The sequence below is a fragment of the Myotis myotis genome, unplaced genomic scaffold (assembly GCF_014108235.1).
Source record: "Myotis myotis isolate mMyoMyo1 unplaced genomic scaffold, mMyoMyo1.p scaffold_m19_p_6, whole genome shotgun sequence".
Taxonomy (NCBI): domain Eukaryota; kingdom Metazoa; phylum Chordata; class Mammalia; order Chiroptera; family Vespertilionidae; genus Myotis; species Myotis myotis.
Window position 1 is genome coordinate 93,863,913 of NW_023416368.1, and position 15,758 is coordinate 93,879,670.

Below are 15,758 nucleotides of genomic sequence, written 5' to 3' on the forward strand. Positions count from 1 at the left end.
GTTGTATTTTTGAAGTGCTTGTGCAAGGCAGCAATTTCAGGTGTTTACTTATGCCGCCATTTTGGTTTCTCCTTTCATGCCATTTTTAAAAAAATATATTTTATTGACTTTCTACAGAGAGGAAAGAAGAGGGATAGAGAGTCAGAAACATCGATGAGAGAGTAACATCGATCAGTTGCCTCCTGCACACCCCCCTCCGGGGACGTGCCCGCAACCAAAGAACATGACCCAACCGGAATCGAACGCTGGACCCCTGAGTCCGCAGGCCGACGCTCCATCCACTGAGCCAAACCGGCTATGGCCTTTTATGCCATTTTTATGTTGTTGTAGTTCTCACTAAGTTCCTTGAGCATCCTATAACCATTATTTTGAACTCTATATCTGGTAAATTGCTTGCCTCCATTTCATTTAGCTCCTTTTCTGGAGATTTCTCCTGTTCTTTTATTTGGGGTATGTTTCTTTGTCTCCCCATTTTGGCTTTCTTTTTGTGTTTGTTTCTATGTATTAGGTAGATCTACTATGACTCCCAGTTTTGGTAGGGTGGCCTATGTAGTAAATCTTCTATGGAAAACCCTGGGTCAGTCTCCTTGATCACCTGTTTTGGGTGCTCCAGGAATGACCCTTATGTGGGTGGTATGGGCCCTCCTGTTGTAAATGAATCTTGATTTGTATTGGGCCATTTATGTGTGGGGTCACCCTCAGGCTGGATGGCTATGAGAATCAACCCTGAACATAGGGTATGAGCTGCTATACAGGTGCTGACCACACAGAGCAGAATTTGCTTAATCAGGGTCTTGTGCCTGCCAAGGTCCTCCTTTGGATATTCTACTTGTGAAGCTAATTGGATCTTGCTCTGATTTTGCCTGAAGCTTGCCACAGGGTTTATTGGTTCTGGGGCCTTTTGGGGGCATCTCTGGGGCATGCCAATATCAGAGGCTGCCTTTGACCGACCCTGGGCAACCTGTTTGGAACTATAAAGAAACCCACAGTTTGTGGTTGCCTCTGCTGGGTTTGGATGTGTGCAGGAAATTTCAAGCTGTGCAGCAAGGTTGGCTTTTACCAGCACCAGCCAGGAGCAGGCCAGCAAAAGTCGCAAGGAAACCTGAGATCCACCTTTGCCTGCCTCTGTCTTCCACCTGCCTGTTAGGATCAGTCACTGAAAGAGTTCCTGGCAGTACAAGTTGCACGAGATAGGTTCCCAGGGAGTCACCAATTATGGACAAGTAGTGTTCACCAGATTGATACAGGTTCAAATTTGGTGCCAGTGCTGGGTCTGAGGCCACTCAGCAAATGTCCTAGGGTATACCAAGCCTAGTTGTGACACACTTGGTTCACTAATCAACGCAAGCCTTGGCCTGCTCCTCTCTACACTGGAAACCATGACCACTAGCGCTTGGTTTGTTAATATGCCTACGAAGTCCTCAGCACTGGCTTGAAAAACATTAGAAGCCAATGTTACTTTTATTTGTATTCTTACTTTCTTAATAATGTCTATCCAGTTGCATAACAGTTGTTGAAAGAGCGGAGATTTTTGTAAACTTGATTGAACAAAACACTGAGACTTGTGCGCATCCCCACACTGTGTCTGGGAGAAGCAGCTCCATGCTGATGGGAAGCAGACAGTGGACTGGTGGGAGGGAACCACACCAATCGGTTTCCAAGAGTCACTGATAAATGGCCCCATGCCCCACCTCATGGTCAAGGTGGTCGAGGCAGAGCTCTAGGAGCCATCCTTAATTTCACCTCTTTCCTCTCACCCCTTTGCTCACCCATTACTCTGTACCAGGAATTCTACCTTTAACGTACCCCACATTCCCCACTCTGCTGCATCGCACTGCCCTACGCTACCCGGGATGCCATCCACCCTCTCACCTGCGGTCTGGCAGCTCCCCTTGCAGCTAGTCTCCTCACTTCCTATCCTGTGTCGCTCTCCAGCCCCACCAAATCCAGCTTCTGCCAGACAGCCAGACATGTCTGCTTAAAACCTTTGGTGGGTCCCATTGCCTTTGGAGTAAAGTCCAAACCCCAAACAGGCCAATGCCAGCCTCCGTGGGAGGGAAATCCCGCCACTGACCCTGCACTCAGCACATCCAGGAGCGCCACCTCTGTTCCTCAAACATGCTCCACTGTTCCACTCCCGGGCCATGCGCAGGCTGTTTCTCTGCATGACAGGCCACTCCCTCACCCTGTACTTGGCCGGCTCCCTCCTTGTCATCAGGATGTGGCTGAAACATTTCCTCCTAAGAGGTGAGAATCCCAACAACTCCAAAAAGATGATGTACGCCCAGTCATAAACTGATGTTTCTCTACAACAGTTTTCTCCATTTTAATGCTGCCTTGGCTGCTTTACCTGAGTCTCTCCACCTGACTGTAGGCTTCTTGAGAGCATGGGGGCAATCCCTCTTTCATTCACTGTCTGCACAGAGCCCAGTATCCTGCACATAGTAGTAACTTGGGAAAGAATGAATTATTCGAGTGTTGTCATGGGGCAGAGAGATTTGGACTTTATTCTGCATGGCTCAGGGTCAAGAGAAGAACCCTATGATTGGGATTATGAGGCAGTCGATACCTGTCAGTGAAAGGAAGGCATCCTGGCCTCCAAAGAGCTGCTGCCCTGTGAGTAGTGAGGCTCCGGTCCCTGAGAGCGCTCACAGGAGACAAGGCACCGGACTGCACCACCTGCCAGGTGGCTCTCACCTCTGTGATCAGGGATGCAGGGCTGTCCCTGGGCTGTGACTGCAGGTGTCCCACTGTCCCCAGAGCCCAGCACCTGGCTTCCTGGCCTCAGTTTTAGAGGAGATGCATGATCAAGCCACAGCCACTGCTGAGACCTGCTCCCTTGCGACGCTTCTCCCTTGTTCAGCAAACACAGACTAAGCCATGTCTGTGCCCGGCTGGCTTCGGCTATAGGCTAGCCTCTGGGAAGAGAAACAGTTAAGTAACAGAAAAAATGAACAACTAACTCAGCCTCACAGCTCGCTGGCTATTGCCTGGCACGGTTCTAAGCACTCCGCATGCGTTAACGCATTCAGCCCTCACCAGAGCCCTATGAGGAAGGTATGATCGCTGCCACCCATGAGCAGACAAGAATGCTACGATGCCATGGGAGTCAGTGCACAATGCCCAAGGTCAAACATTGTACAAATGGCAAAACTCTGCTGAGGACCCAGGAAGTCAGACTTGAAAGCACACAGAACCCCACCATTATCTGGCGGCACAGGAGCTGGAAAAGCAAGATCCGGCAGGCATCACCCTTTCCGTTCCTCAGGACCACTAGTGGTGTTCACTCCCCCTGAACATCCTGGCAAGGCCGCCAGACCGGGCTGGATTCCGAGAAGCCGAGAAGCCCGAGTCGGAGCACACTGAGTTAGGTGATTGGAAGGCGCCCCGAGAGCCAAGCAGAGGCGGGCAGCGGCCTGAGAACTCGTGCCCAAGGCTGCACTGGCCTCGCTGTGCTCACCTGCCTGATCCCAAAGGCTCCCCAACGCAGGAGCTTGCGGGGCACCCCAAGAGCAGGTGAGAGCCCTGCAATGTGGAAAAGCCAAGCGAGGGAGAGCTAGAGAGGCAGAAAGAGTGGGAGGAGCGGCGGCCACCGGTGAATTTCCTGGCCCTGCCCTTTGGGTCTCCGCTGCTTCTCAGGGCTGTTATGAGATACAGGTTAGCACATGCATATAGAAAATGCTAATAGCATCCTACAAATTCATATTGCTATGAATATGTTACAGCCAGCAAAATTAATACCAGTAGGAGAAACGTCACATAAATACCATCCTAGCTGACATGTATTAGCATTAACTCCGTGCCAGACAACATCTTACAGAATGTACTTGGACTGTTCTCGTTACTCCTCAAATGCCCCACGATGATAGGACAATTGACCCATTTTACAGGTAGGGAGACTGAGAGCCAGAGTCCAGAGCCTGCCAAAGGGCCACAATGACTGATTAGGGCAGAGCCGGACATGAACCAGCGAAGTGACCTGAGGCAGGTGCTGACCCACATCCTCACCAGCCTCCGAGGGACACGGGAGCATGGGTGCTGTGCTGGACAGACGTCTGCTGAAGTACTGGCCTTTGTCCTCAGTGACACAGACTTCCGCAGAGCCAGCCCTGGGGCTCAGAGTCTTCTCTCGTCTAGGTTCTCGGTGTTCAGCTTGGGGACTCTGAGTGGCCTGTCGATGAGTCCCTTCCATGCCTATCACAGGCCAGCACAGGCTGTCATTCCGTGCGGGTCACTGACACCCCACACTCCCCATGAAGGGTACCCGCGGGCCTGGAGCAGTCCCACTGTGTGATGGGCTGGAGCAGTCCCACTGTGTGAGGGCCTTTCCAAAGGGGCTATTCTACGTTGGGACCAAAACAGCAGCACCAACCTTCTCTTGGTTTACTGCTACGTGTACGGGATGTGCTACACGATTTACAGAGGCACATACTCCCCCCATGACCTCTTCAATCAAACTCTTTTAACCGTCAGGGAAGAGGTGCAGGCTTCCGCCACACTGACGCCCGGGATCGCCGCAGGTCGCCTGGGCTCCTCCGCGCCCTGTGTGGGTGGTACCTGGGGCACCTCGGGGGGGCTGGGTTAAGGGCAGCCTGCAGCGGGAGCGGGGACAGGGGAGGGTGGCTGCCTGCCTTGTGACTTAGGGCCCGAGGGAAGGCGGCAGGGGTGAACGTCACTGAGCAGGAGTGTGCGGGGCCCTGCTAGTGCTTCCTGGGCTGAGGATTCGCGGGACCACGCAGGAGGAGGCCTCACCAACACTGAGTGTAGGTTCTGGGCTCTACGACTGTGATTATTATCTGTGACTATTATCACACCCTATGAATCCCAGTCAGAGCACAGCTTATTCATTTAACGTAAAAAAAGGAATTGCATCCTGTGTCTCAGAAAGGTATTTTATAAAGATTGGGATATCCAGCCCCAGCAACAGTGATTAAAACCCCTTGCTTTCCCACGCATTCCCCTCACACCGCCCCCCCCCCAGAGGAGCGGCCTTGCTACCGGCACCCCCAAACCCCTCATCCCCTCCTAATCTAAATGCCTTATTTCCTTTGACCCTAATTATTTTGACTGAGCTAGTCTCTTTCTTAACCAGAAAAAGACCCCCCCCCCCCCCCCACTTTAAGGCAAAAGGGAGAAAAAATGGGGTCAGCAATTACAAGACGCTCCTTGGTGGCTGGCAGAACAGGCTGCTCTATGGACACGCCCCTGTAAATCACTTTGTCCTAGCCTAGGACCACTAATACCGAGGACAAAGTGAATTGGAGATACTGTCCCCATTTTCCCAGATGCAGAGATGAAGCCCCATATAGGGAGAGACTCAGCTTTTTTCACAATTCCATTCTGCTTCCCTAAAAGAGGAGGTAAAACTACACATAACAAAAAATTAAAAATGGAACTGCCTTATGACTCAGCAATTTTACTTCTGGAGATATATAAGAAAAAAAACCCAAATATTAATTTGAAAGAATATATGCACCCCTATGTTCATTGCAGTGTTATTTATAATAGCCAAGCTATGGAAGCAACCCAAGTGCCCATCAGAGATGAGTGGATGAGAAAAGCTGTGTATATTTATACAATGGAATATACTTGGCCATAAAAAGAATGAAATCTTACCATTTGCAACAGCATGGGTGGACCTAGAGGGTACTATGCTGGGAAATAAGTTAGTCAGAAAAAGACAAATACCATATGATTTCACTTATATGTGGAATCTAAAGAACAAAATAAACAAAATTGAAACAGACATAGACACAGAGAACCGACTGGTGGTAGCCAGAGGGGAGGGTGGTTGAGTGACTGGGTAAGAAAGGTGAAGGGATGAAGAAGTACAAATTGGTAGTTACAGGATAGTCACAGAGATGTAAAGTGTAGCTTTATGATAATGGCTCATTCATTCAACGGTATTAAAGAGACTTTAGAGAACCGAGCACCGTTTAAAGCGCAGGGAATACAGCCAACTTTATGGGATCCTGCCCTTCATGGAGACTACAGTTTTTTACATTGTCGGTATTCAGGTTGAGTGGCGCTGACGGGACTAGGCAGGAGTTTGTTTCAAGATCATGACTTATTTATCTCCTTAGCTTCATTATGTTTCCTGACAAAATGCCCTAATAACATCATATAATCCCAACCTCTCTCCCTTTGTAACATCAAAATTAAGTGATGGTGTAGTCATTCTCCTGAAAATGACTACACCATCTCCTGAAAATTCTCTAGAGAAATCCTTAGGTGGGATCGGTGGAGTGGGTTCCTGTCTTGGTGTGGAGTGGTTTGCTGTTGCTGTTGCTGTTTTCTAACCATCTTGCCTGCTTGTGTTTAAAGTGATAGTTATACCATGCTGACATTCTGCTTCGGAAAAAAATGTAAATATTTTCAACACCTGTACTACTTTTATAAGTAGATAATTATCTCTCTACACCTGTTAACTTTGTAGGGCAATACAGCCAAAGCTGTTTCCTTTTATTGAAAATTAGTACACAGCCCAATCTGCTGCTTTTATTCTTCCATAGCAGAAGGGTAATTGTGCAAAGAGCTGGAAAGTGTGTGTCTCTGGCAAGTAAGACAAGCAGGGGCTTAGTACACAAAGTCCAAAAGAAAGCCTCACTCATCTGATTATAACTGATTGAAATTGTATGACACTTTAGTAAAAAAGTGTCTTAAATGATTGAAACAGTATGGGCACTAAATATTACATGTATAAAATTTTAAGTAAATTCAACTTTTAATTATACAAGGGAAGGTTTGATATAGTTCCTCTCTATATAATAGAGGAATATGCAAATTAACCAGGATGCGGTAACATCACAGCGGAACAGCAGGGACAAGAGGCTGCATGGTGCCTGGCCAGGGAGAGGGACCTCAGGCTGCACCCCCCACCCCATGGGGCTTGACAGGGGACCTTAGGCCAAGACCCCACCCCGTGGGGCTCGATCGGGGACCTCAGGCTGCACCCCTCACCCACAGGGCTTGACGGGGGTCCTCATGCCATGTCCCCCCACTTCAATGCTGGGCTGGGGGACCTCAGGCTGTGCCCCTTGCCCTGGTGCTGGGCTGGGGGACCTGAGGCTGCGCCTCCCACTGGAGGGGCTTGACGGCGATGGGGCCAGCTGGGTCTGGGTCTCCTGCATTTTTGAAGCACATGCGGGTGGTGGGTGAGGACTTGACTCTAGGTCCCACGGTGTGCCCCAGACTCTGACAGGAGAGAGATTTTCATATACATTTTACTAATTTCCTTTCATCTCTGACACTTCTATTATAGAGAAAGGGCAAATAGCAATATTAAAATATTTTCTCTAATTAATGCCCTTTTAACGTGCATGAATTTTATGCACTGGGCCACTAGTATAATAATAAAAAACAACTCACATATTAAATGTATTTCTCTCTAAATGGTGTTACTCTGTGGTTTTTAGTTTTTAAATATCTTTATGCCTTTATGTATTTTTTAGGGTCACATTTCAACAACAATAAAGCATGCATAATCTTTATAATGAGAAAAAGTTTGTAAAAATAAACAAAAGTGATATATACATGACATCTTTATTTTTATACATTACGTTAAATTAATTTAAATGAGTATTTTAAAAAAATGTGGACTCATAAGGTAGGCTCAGAAACAGGCTGGGAATCAATCATCTGATCTAGTTTCCCAAACTGCCTTCATTTGAACATCAACGTCATGCTTTTTTGCCAAAATCTGTGTATAACCTTTACCATATATTTTAAATCTTATCTTTTTTACTTTAAAAGGTTAATTGAAAATGAAATTTTATATTCTAGTCCTGTCTGGAAAATGATCATAATTTGCCAGGAAAAAAGGAAAGCATAAAATAATTAACATAATATTAAATTCCAGCCAAATATCATTTCTCATTCAAAAGTTCTAATTCTAAGGTTTGTTTACTTTTTGTTTAAAAAGAAAGATTACCAGAAGAACCAAGATGGGGGCATAGGTAAACACCTGTACTTGTTGCCTCCCACAACCATATCAAAATTACAACTAAAATACATAACAACTATTATCTAGAACTGCAGGAAAGCTGGCTGAGTGGAAGAACTACAACTAGAAAAATAAAGAAGAGCATTGAGACTGGTAGGAGGTGTGGAAGGGGCTGGCACCCGGGTGTGCTGCTTTTTAATTGGGAGGAAGACACAAGCTCCCAAGTGCTCTAAGATCCAGTGCGAGACTTTGGGGGAACCAGACACATATGGGGAGAAACTGGACTGTCTGGCATCAGGGCAGGAACGCAGGGGCAGTTTCTTCCAGACGGAGGTGCACGCAGCAGCAGTCAGACCTCTCCAGTGCAGGACTGACTGGCAGCCATTGCTGTTTGCTCTGCCCTGAGACTCCCTGAGACCCCACCCCACCCAGTTTACAACCCTACCAAAGCTGTGCACAGTGGCTTTTGCATATGAATGGTCTGTCCTTTCTCAACCTAAAACCTGTCAAACTGCAGCTGGGTCAGGGAGCCCCAAAGCTATCTAAAGAAGGCAAAGGCTGCCGGGGTCCAACCCCAGCAGGTCCAGGGGTCCCCAAAGGTGTGGATGGAGTCAGTGAAGAAGGAATGACACGGAGACAGCGTTCAGTTGATCAGCAGCCTAGCCAGGATCTCTAGCCAGGATCTCCAGCCAAGTTCTGGTCTGGATCTCCAGAGAGGTTCTGCTGTTTATTGTCTTGTTACATCCGTATTTATCCCAGTTGATTTTAATCCTGTCAATTTCTATTACAAAGGTTAGGGCGTTTCTTATCTCCATTCCAGGGAGTAAAGATTATGTAGCTTAAGCATGATTGTTTATAGTGATTAACTACCCGCCTGGCACTTAGTTAAGGAGTTTCATCCCCTCCCTGACTATAGGGAAAAATTCCTACCTGGGGAAACAACCTTTCTCGGAGAGGTGACCTTGGTTAAAACACACAGCGCTAAGGGGAGCAAACATATTAAGAACAGTATGCTATATATGCCAGGTCCCTTGAAACATATGCTGCGCAGATGTTTCTTTCCTGCAGCGACTGTGTCAAGCAGCAAGGATGGACCGGCTTCCGGCAAAAGGCCAGCACTGTAGCAGCCTGCCTTGCTTCACAGCTGGGCCTCATCTGGGCACTTCCAAACCTCATACAAACAGGAAGAATCTACAGATCTCTCTGGAGCTCCTGATGGGTGGCCCCAGGCAGTGGCTGACTTTGCACCTCCTTCGAGATCCAAGAGCTAGTGTACCCAAAGTCAGCCACCCATACCAGATTACAACTCTTCACATCCATAGCAACACACTCAGGGGGCAGACTCAGTGAGCACCAAAGCCCTACTGAAGCAAGTCTTGCCCCATAAGGGTGTCTCCAGCACAGCAGTTCTTCCACTGTAGACACAGCTGGCCTGGAGGTAAACAAACACAGGGAAGCAGCCAAAATACGGAGACAAAGAAACATGTCACAAATGAAAGAAATGGAAGAAAGCAAACTACTGGATATAGAGTTCAAAACCACAATTATAAAGTTACTCAAGAATCTTCTAGAAACCTCCAAGAAACTTAGTGAGACCTTTGAGGAACTTAGGGTCTTAGTGAGAATGCCAAAAAAATGGAAAGGGACCAGTCAGAAATTAAGCATACCTGACTGAAATAAAGAATAATATACAAAGATTCAACAATAGAGTAGAGTATCCCAAGAATCAAGTCAAAGATTTGAAATACAAGCAAGCAGAAAACACCCAACCGGAAAAGATAAAAGAATCCGAAAATTTGAAGATAGTGTAAGAAGCCTCTGGGACAACTTCAAGTATACCAACATCTGAATTATAGGGGTGCCAGAAGAGAGAGAGAAAGATATTGAAAACCTATTTGAAGAAATAATGACAGAAAACTTCCCCTACCTGGTGAAAGAAATAGACTTACAAGTCCAGGAAGTGCAGAGAACCCCAAACAAGAGGAATCCAAAGAGGACCACACCAAGACACATCATAATTAAAATGCCAAGGGCAAAAGACAAAGAGAGAATCTTAAAAGCAGCAAGAGAAAAACAGTTACCTACAAGGGTGTATCCATACGACTGTCAGCTGATTTCTCAACAGAAACTATGCAGGCCAGAAGGGAGTGACAAGAAATATTCAAAGTGATGAAAGCAAGAACCTTCAACCAAGATTACTCTACCCAGCAAAGCTATCATTTAGAATTGAAGGTCAGATAAAGAGCTTCACAGACAAGAAAAAGCTAAAGGAGTTCATCACCGCCAAACTAGTATTATATGAAATGCTGAAGGGTATTCTTTAAGAAGAGAAAGAAGAAGAAAAAGGTAAAGATAAATTATGAACATCAAAGTGACAACAAATACATATCTATCAACAAGTGATTTTAAAAATCAAATGAATGAAAAATCTGATGAACAGAATAAACTGGTGACTGTAATAGAATCAGGGGCATGGAAATGGAGCGGACCAACAATTCTCGGGGGGTAGGGGGTGTGGGGGATGAGGGAAGAGATGGGACAAAGATCTTATATGCATGTATGCAGTACCTATGGACGTGGACAGTGGGGTGGCGAGGGCCTGGGGTGGGGTGGGAACCAGGTGGAGGGGAGTTATGGGGGGAAAAAAGAGGGACATCTGTAATAATCTGAACAATAAAGATTTTTTTTTTTAAAAAAATGATTACCAAGACTTTGAGGCAGTTAAAGATAACCTAGCACCAAACTGAGAATTCCTTCTCGTAATAACTAGAAATGCTAATGTAGAATTGGAAAATGTGAATCTACATTAATCTCGATGCCCATGCTACCTATGAACATTCCTGTGCTATTTCGTCTCCTATGTTCTGGGAACTATTGGTCTAACCCAGCTCGGGCAAACGGAGTGAGTGCTAGTGCCTTTTACAGGATCTCCAGAATCGGAGACGTCACAATTTGTTCATAATTCTTCCCAGTGATGCCCAGGTGCCCATACTTCCCAGGACAGTCCCAGTCCAGCTTTACACTGTTGTCCCAGCACAATCATTAATCACACTCAGTGTGTCTTGATTGGGGACAATCACTCTATAGTCACCAGGTTGATCATTCACCTGTCCATTATTTTCTGAGCATTGACTTTGGACCTGGCTCTGTGGTAATGGCTGGAAATACAAAGGTGAGTAAGGTAGTTTCCAATCCTCAAGAACTGAGGAATGGAAGACCAGGGGGAGAAGGGAACCACCTAATGACAATACAAAGTGATGAGAGTCACACAGGGGTCTACACCATATGCTGTTGGGGCCACAGGGCAGGAGGGCAGAGGAGTCAAAGGAACACCAGGCTCCTCAGGAAAAGGGCAAGCAGATCAGCTAATAGTGATGTCAGACCACGGATCAGCTCCACAGAGGCAGGGCTTCTCTTTTAAAATAATGCATTAATTTGCATTTCCACTTGTTCAGGGAACTGGTGTATCTTGTAATATGTAGACATAAAACTGTTTGCAGAGGAGAAGGAGGAGGAGAAAAAAACAACAAGAAAACAAACCAACTAGTCCTCATCCAACAGGTCACTGTCAATCAGCTTCCTGGGCTCCAGTGGACTAAAACCGAGGCCTAGCCAGGACCTTATACGGGAGTGGTTTGCAGTTCCCCCACAGTGGCGCCTTATGAGGTCAGAGCAAGAAATGGACCAATCATGGCTGGGGATGAACCGCAGTGGTTTTCTCACTTTTTGGACTCGTGACCCTTTTACTCTGGAAAAAAATAAAAGGACCCCCAAAGAGCTTTTTGTTTATGTGGGATATTACAGATAAATATTTACTTTATTAGAAAAAAATCTGTAAGATGCAAAGAAGAGAGAAAAGTCTGACTTATTCTCATGCTCCAGGTTGCAGTTCAAACATCACCTGCTTAGAGGACTTCCCTGATCCATCCATTCCTCCCAACCTCACCCAGGCGTCAAGTTTCTTATTTTCATAGCTCTGACCACATTGTAGCTGATTCTTTTTAAAAAATCCTCACCCAAAGATACGTTTTTATTGATTTTTGTTTTTTAGAGAGGAGGAAGGGAGAGGGAGAAAGAGATAGAGAAACGTCGATGTGAGAGAGAAACACTGATTGGTTAGCTTCTGAACGCATCCCAACCTGGGACCAAACTCACAACCTGTGCAGGTGCCTTGACCTGTGACCTTTCAGTGCGTGGGGTGATGCTACAACCAACTGAGCCATACCCACCAGGACAGTGTAGCTCATTCTTGTTTACTGTCTGTCCTTCCCATGAAGGGAGGAGCATGACAGTGAGTGGCAACAAAATGTGTTTAATAAATATTTGTTCACTGGATTAATGTAAGAGTTTGGGGGAACAAAAGGAAATATGGCCAACTACTATCTAATCAAAGTGATTCATAAAAAGTCTTTAAGCAATTCATGTTCTGTCCTCTCAGCTTTTGGGGCAGATAAAATAGGAAAGAGGAGGGCTGAAGTCTGGGTTCCAGGTCTGAGGGCACTTGGTGAGGCTGAGAAAAGGCCAACAGGTCGGAGCCTTGCTGCGAAGATGAAAAAAGACGATTGGTTCTTCCAGTGGGACTTGCCAAAGGATTCAATGAATTTGGATCTGCAAGGAAGCTGCAAGGCATTTTCATACTTTGAATATCCATTTCCAGGCGGCACAAAGGACTTCTCAGGGCCCGTGAGCAGGCTATTTAGGTAAATTTCTGTGTTACTTAAATGAACCATCTCTGTGGACAGAAGTGATGACGAGGCTTGCTAATTTACATTTGTAAACGCACTTTGAAACTCAGATGGAAGACATTCTGCAGAGATACGAAGGGTGAGGTAATATGCTGGGCAAATTCCACCCTTTATGGAGGCAGCAGCCAGGGAGCAGGCAGGCTTGAGGACACGTAAGGGAGCCTCTGGCACATTATATTTCGAAGTAATCTTTGAAGAAAACGCCCTACTTTCAGTACATGGAGTGTTTTAACCTGATGTGTAAGTTATTATTCTAGGAATTGCTTTCCTTTAACATTTCTCTCCTACAGTCTCAGCTCGGTGTAAAGGGAATCTTTAGAGGAATTAGCCTGTGCATTTTCTCTCCTTCCCTTTCCCCATTCTATTTTCTGTCTCTATTAATCTCACTATCACTGTTTCACTATTTTATTTTAAAAATGCAATAAGTCCTTTGTTTTGATTTTAAAGTAATCACTTGCGGACAACTTTGGAAGTGGTAAGAAATGACTTACAGATATACTTAAAAATACTGAGTTGATGCCAGGCCAGTGTTGCTCAGTGGTTGAGCGTCGACCTATGAACCAGAAGGTCATGATTCATTTCCCTGGCAGGGCACATGCCTAGGTTGTGGCTCTATCTCCAGGAGGGGGCGTGCAGGAGGCAGCTGATCAATGATTCTCTCTCATCATTGATTTTCTATCTCTCTCCCTCTCTGAAATTAATAAAAAAAATATATTTTTTAAAAGTTTTAAAAATACTCAGTTGACAGCTAAATTGAATGGTATGTTTCTTAGGGCAGTTCTTGTTTTGCCATTCACTCCATTTAAATTCAAGGTCTTTATATCTCATCTCTTTCCTGAGCTGTGGGCTGAATAACAATTAATCTCCATTTCCACTTCCCTGCGAGCATGGGTTTGGAGAAATGAGCCCAGAAAATAGAAAGTAAGATGCCAAACAGAATTGGATCAATATAAAGTGATCCCAAAATAGAAGGATGGAATGGACTTTTAGGTTAGAAAATACTCTCAAGGACCCGTCTAATCAGAATTGGCATCCGATTAGGTAGGTAGCAGTTATGCAAACAAAACACTGAACTGCGGTGCGGCCTGGGTTCTGGGCCTAGCTTCCCAAATAGCCTAAACGATAACTCAAAGCGTTCAATAAATGCTAATGTGCAGGGAAACAGACGTGGCAGGTGACAAATTAACTATGGATATTACATATATGTATGTATATATTTATGTGTTTAAATGGTAGAAATAAAATAAAAACATTTTAGAAAGAAGAAATCACAGAGATCTAATTAGTCTAATTGCTCCAGAGCATAAATAAGAAAATTTGTGACTAAGCATTGCCATTGTGCGTTAGGATGAAAGGAATAATTTTAACTCTGAAGTAAAACAATCATGAACATTTTAACTTTATGTCAAATTGGATAATTACTTACAGATTATGACATTAATGAATGAAGCATATTTTTCTGCACAATTCATGTCAGATTTAATAGTCTCTTCACTGCTTCTTTGTGCCGAGAAAGGGCATTTTCATTGTCCCCCTCACTGTTAAGACTAACAACAGACTTTTTGTGACCTTCAACTTCTTCAGTAGCAAGAAGCGCTTCTTGATTTACTTCTAGGTTTTCCCCGGGTAAAAAGATGAAGCAGCGTGGCAGTGGCTGGGGTTTTGAGGTGGGGGTGACATGAACCATCGCTGGGACCACTTTGTTTAGGAAGAAAGACACGTGCCTGATGCCCGGGCGGGTTGCTTGGGGAGGTGCATAAATTGGTCCCCAATTGGGCCTCAGAGTCATTTTAAGTCTTGAACTGTCACAGTCCCTTTTGGTCTGGACTGGTTGTTAATTTGGAAGTGCAACTCCCTGAAAAACTTAGTTGGTTTCCATCTCCCTGATTCAAGAATTCTGTACTTCTCAATAGCCTGACTCATACCCTTCCTATTATTTATTTAGTATTTGTGTCCTTCTCAGAGGTAAGGATTTTGGTCATTACAGAACTAATCGAAGCTGGGTCCTTATTTAATGAAAGCTTTCTGGAGAAGGTAACTTTGAATCAGACACCTTTTAAGATTACGAATTAACACTTAGTGCTCGCTTCGGCAGTACATATACTAAAATTGGAACGACACCGAGAAACTTATCAAGGATGACACGCTATTTCGTGAAGCGTTCCATATTTATTTTTAAAGGGGAAAAAAAGAATTAACACTTATTTAGTGCAAAGCTCTGTTCTAAGCACTTTGCATGTATTTACCCATTTAATTATCACAATAATCAACAATAAAATGAGGTATTTTCCTACTTTTTAAATAATTTTCCTACTTTTATACCAGCGATTTTTGACCTTTTTCATCTCAGGGTGTTAGTGAACAGGACAGGCCCAGAGCGCGCCTGCCTCCGGCCAGCCTGTAGTGTGTGGGGCCTTGACTTCGTGTTGGAAGGATTTCACAAGAGGGGTCCAGAGGGTTTGAGAGTGTGTTTAGTGAAGCTGGGGAAGGGAAACAAAGGAAGCACTTAGGGTGGGAGCAGCAGCAGGGGGAGCCTCGGCGGGGCTCTGCTTTGGCTCCCTAGGAACGTTATAGGAAAGCAGGCAGCCAAGGCAGGGCTGCTGCTAGCTCACTGGGAAGGGAAGGTCACAGTCACAGAAGTAGCCAAGGCGGGGCTGCTTGGCTCACTGGGAGGTCAGAGAAAAAGGGGACCTTGGAGACAGGATCAGGGAGTGAGCCCAGGTCAAGCTGCCCTGCCCACCGCTTCCCTGGTTGCAAGTCTCGTGGGGACCCTTAGAGTTTAGAAAGAAGAAGAAAAATTCATGTTTGGGAAGGAGCATGGGTGTGCTCTGGAGCTGGTTGCTTTGAGTCTTTCTTTGTCTGAGGGCTTTTTATCCATTTCCCCTGCAAGTGAGAACCTCAGGGGAGGGTTTCAGTAGAGTATCCATAAGCTCTCCAGGTGCATTTTTAATACGCTGATGCATTAAAATGAGTGTACAGGGGCTCTGGTCTGTTATACTGGTTTACTTTTGTCCTAGGTTTGTCTGGCTTTAATGGGGGTTTTGTTATCTGTTCCCCAACTTCATCTGTCC

The 15,758-nt window shown here is 45.5% G+C and overlaps 1 pseudogene; it reads left to right on the forward strand.

Annotated features, from left to right (window-relative positions):
• Positions 1 to 14,766: 14,766 nt before the first annotated feature.
• Positions 14,767 to 14,860, forward strand: LOC118659433 (annotated as a pseudogene).
• Positions 14,861 to 15,758: the final 898 nt, after the last annotated feature.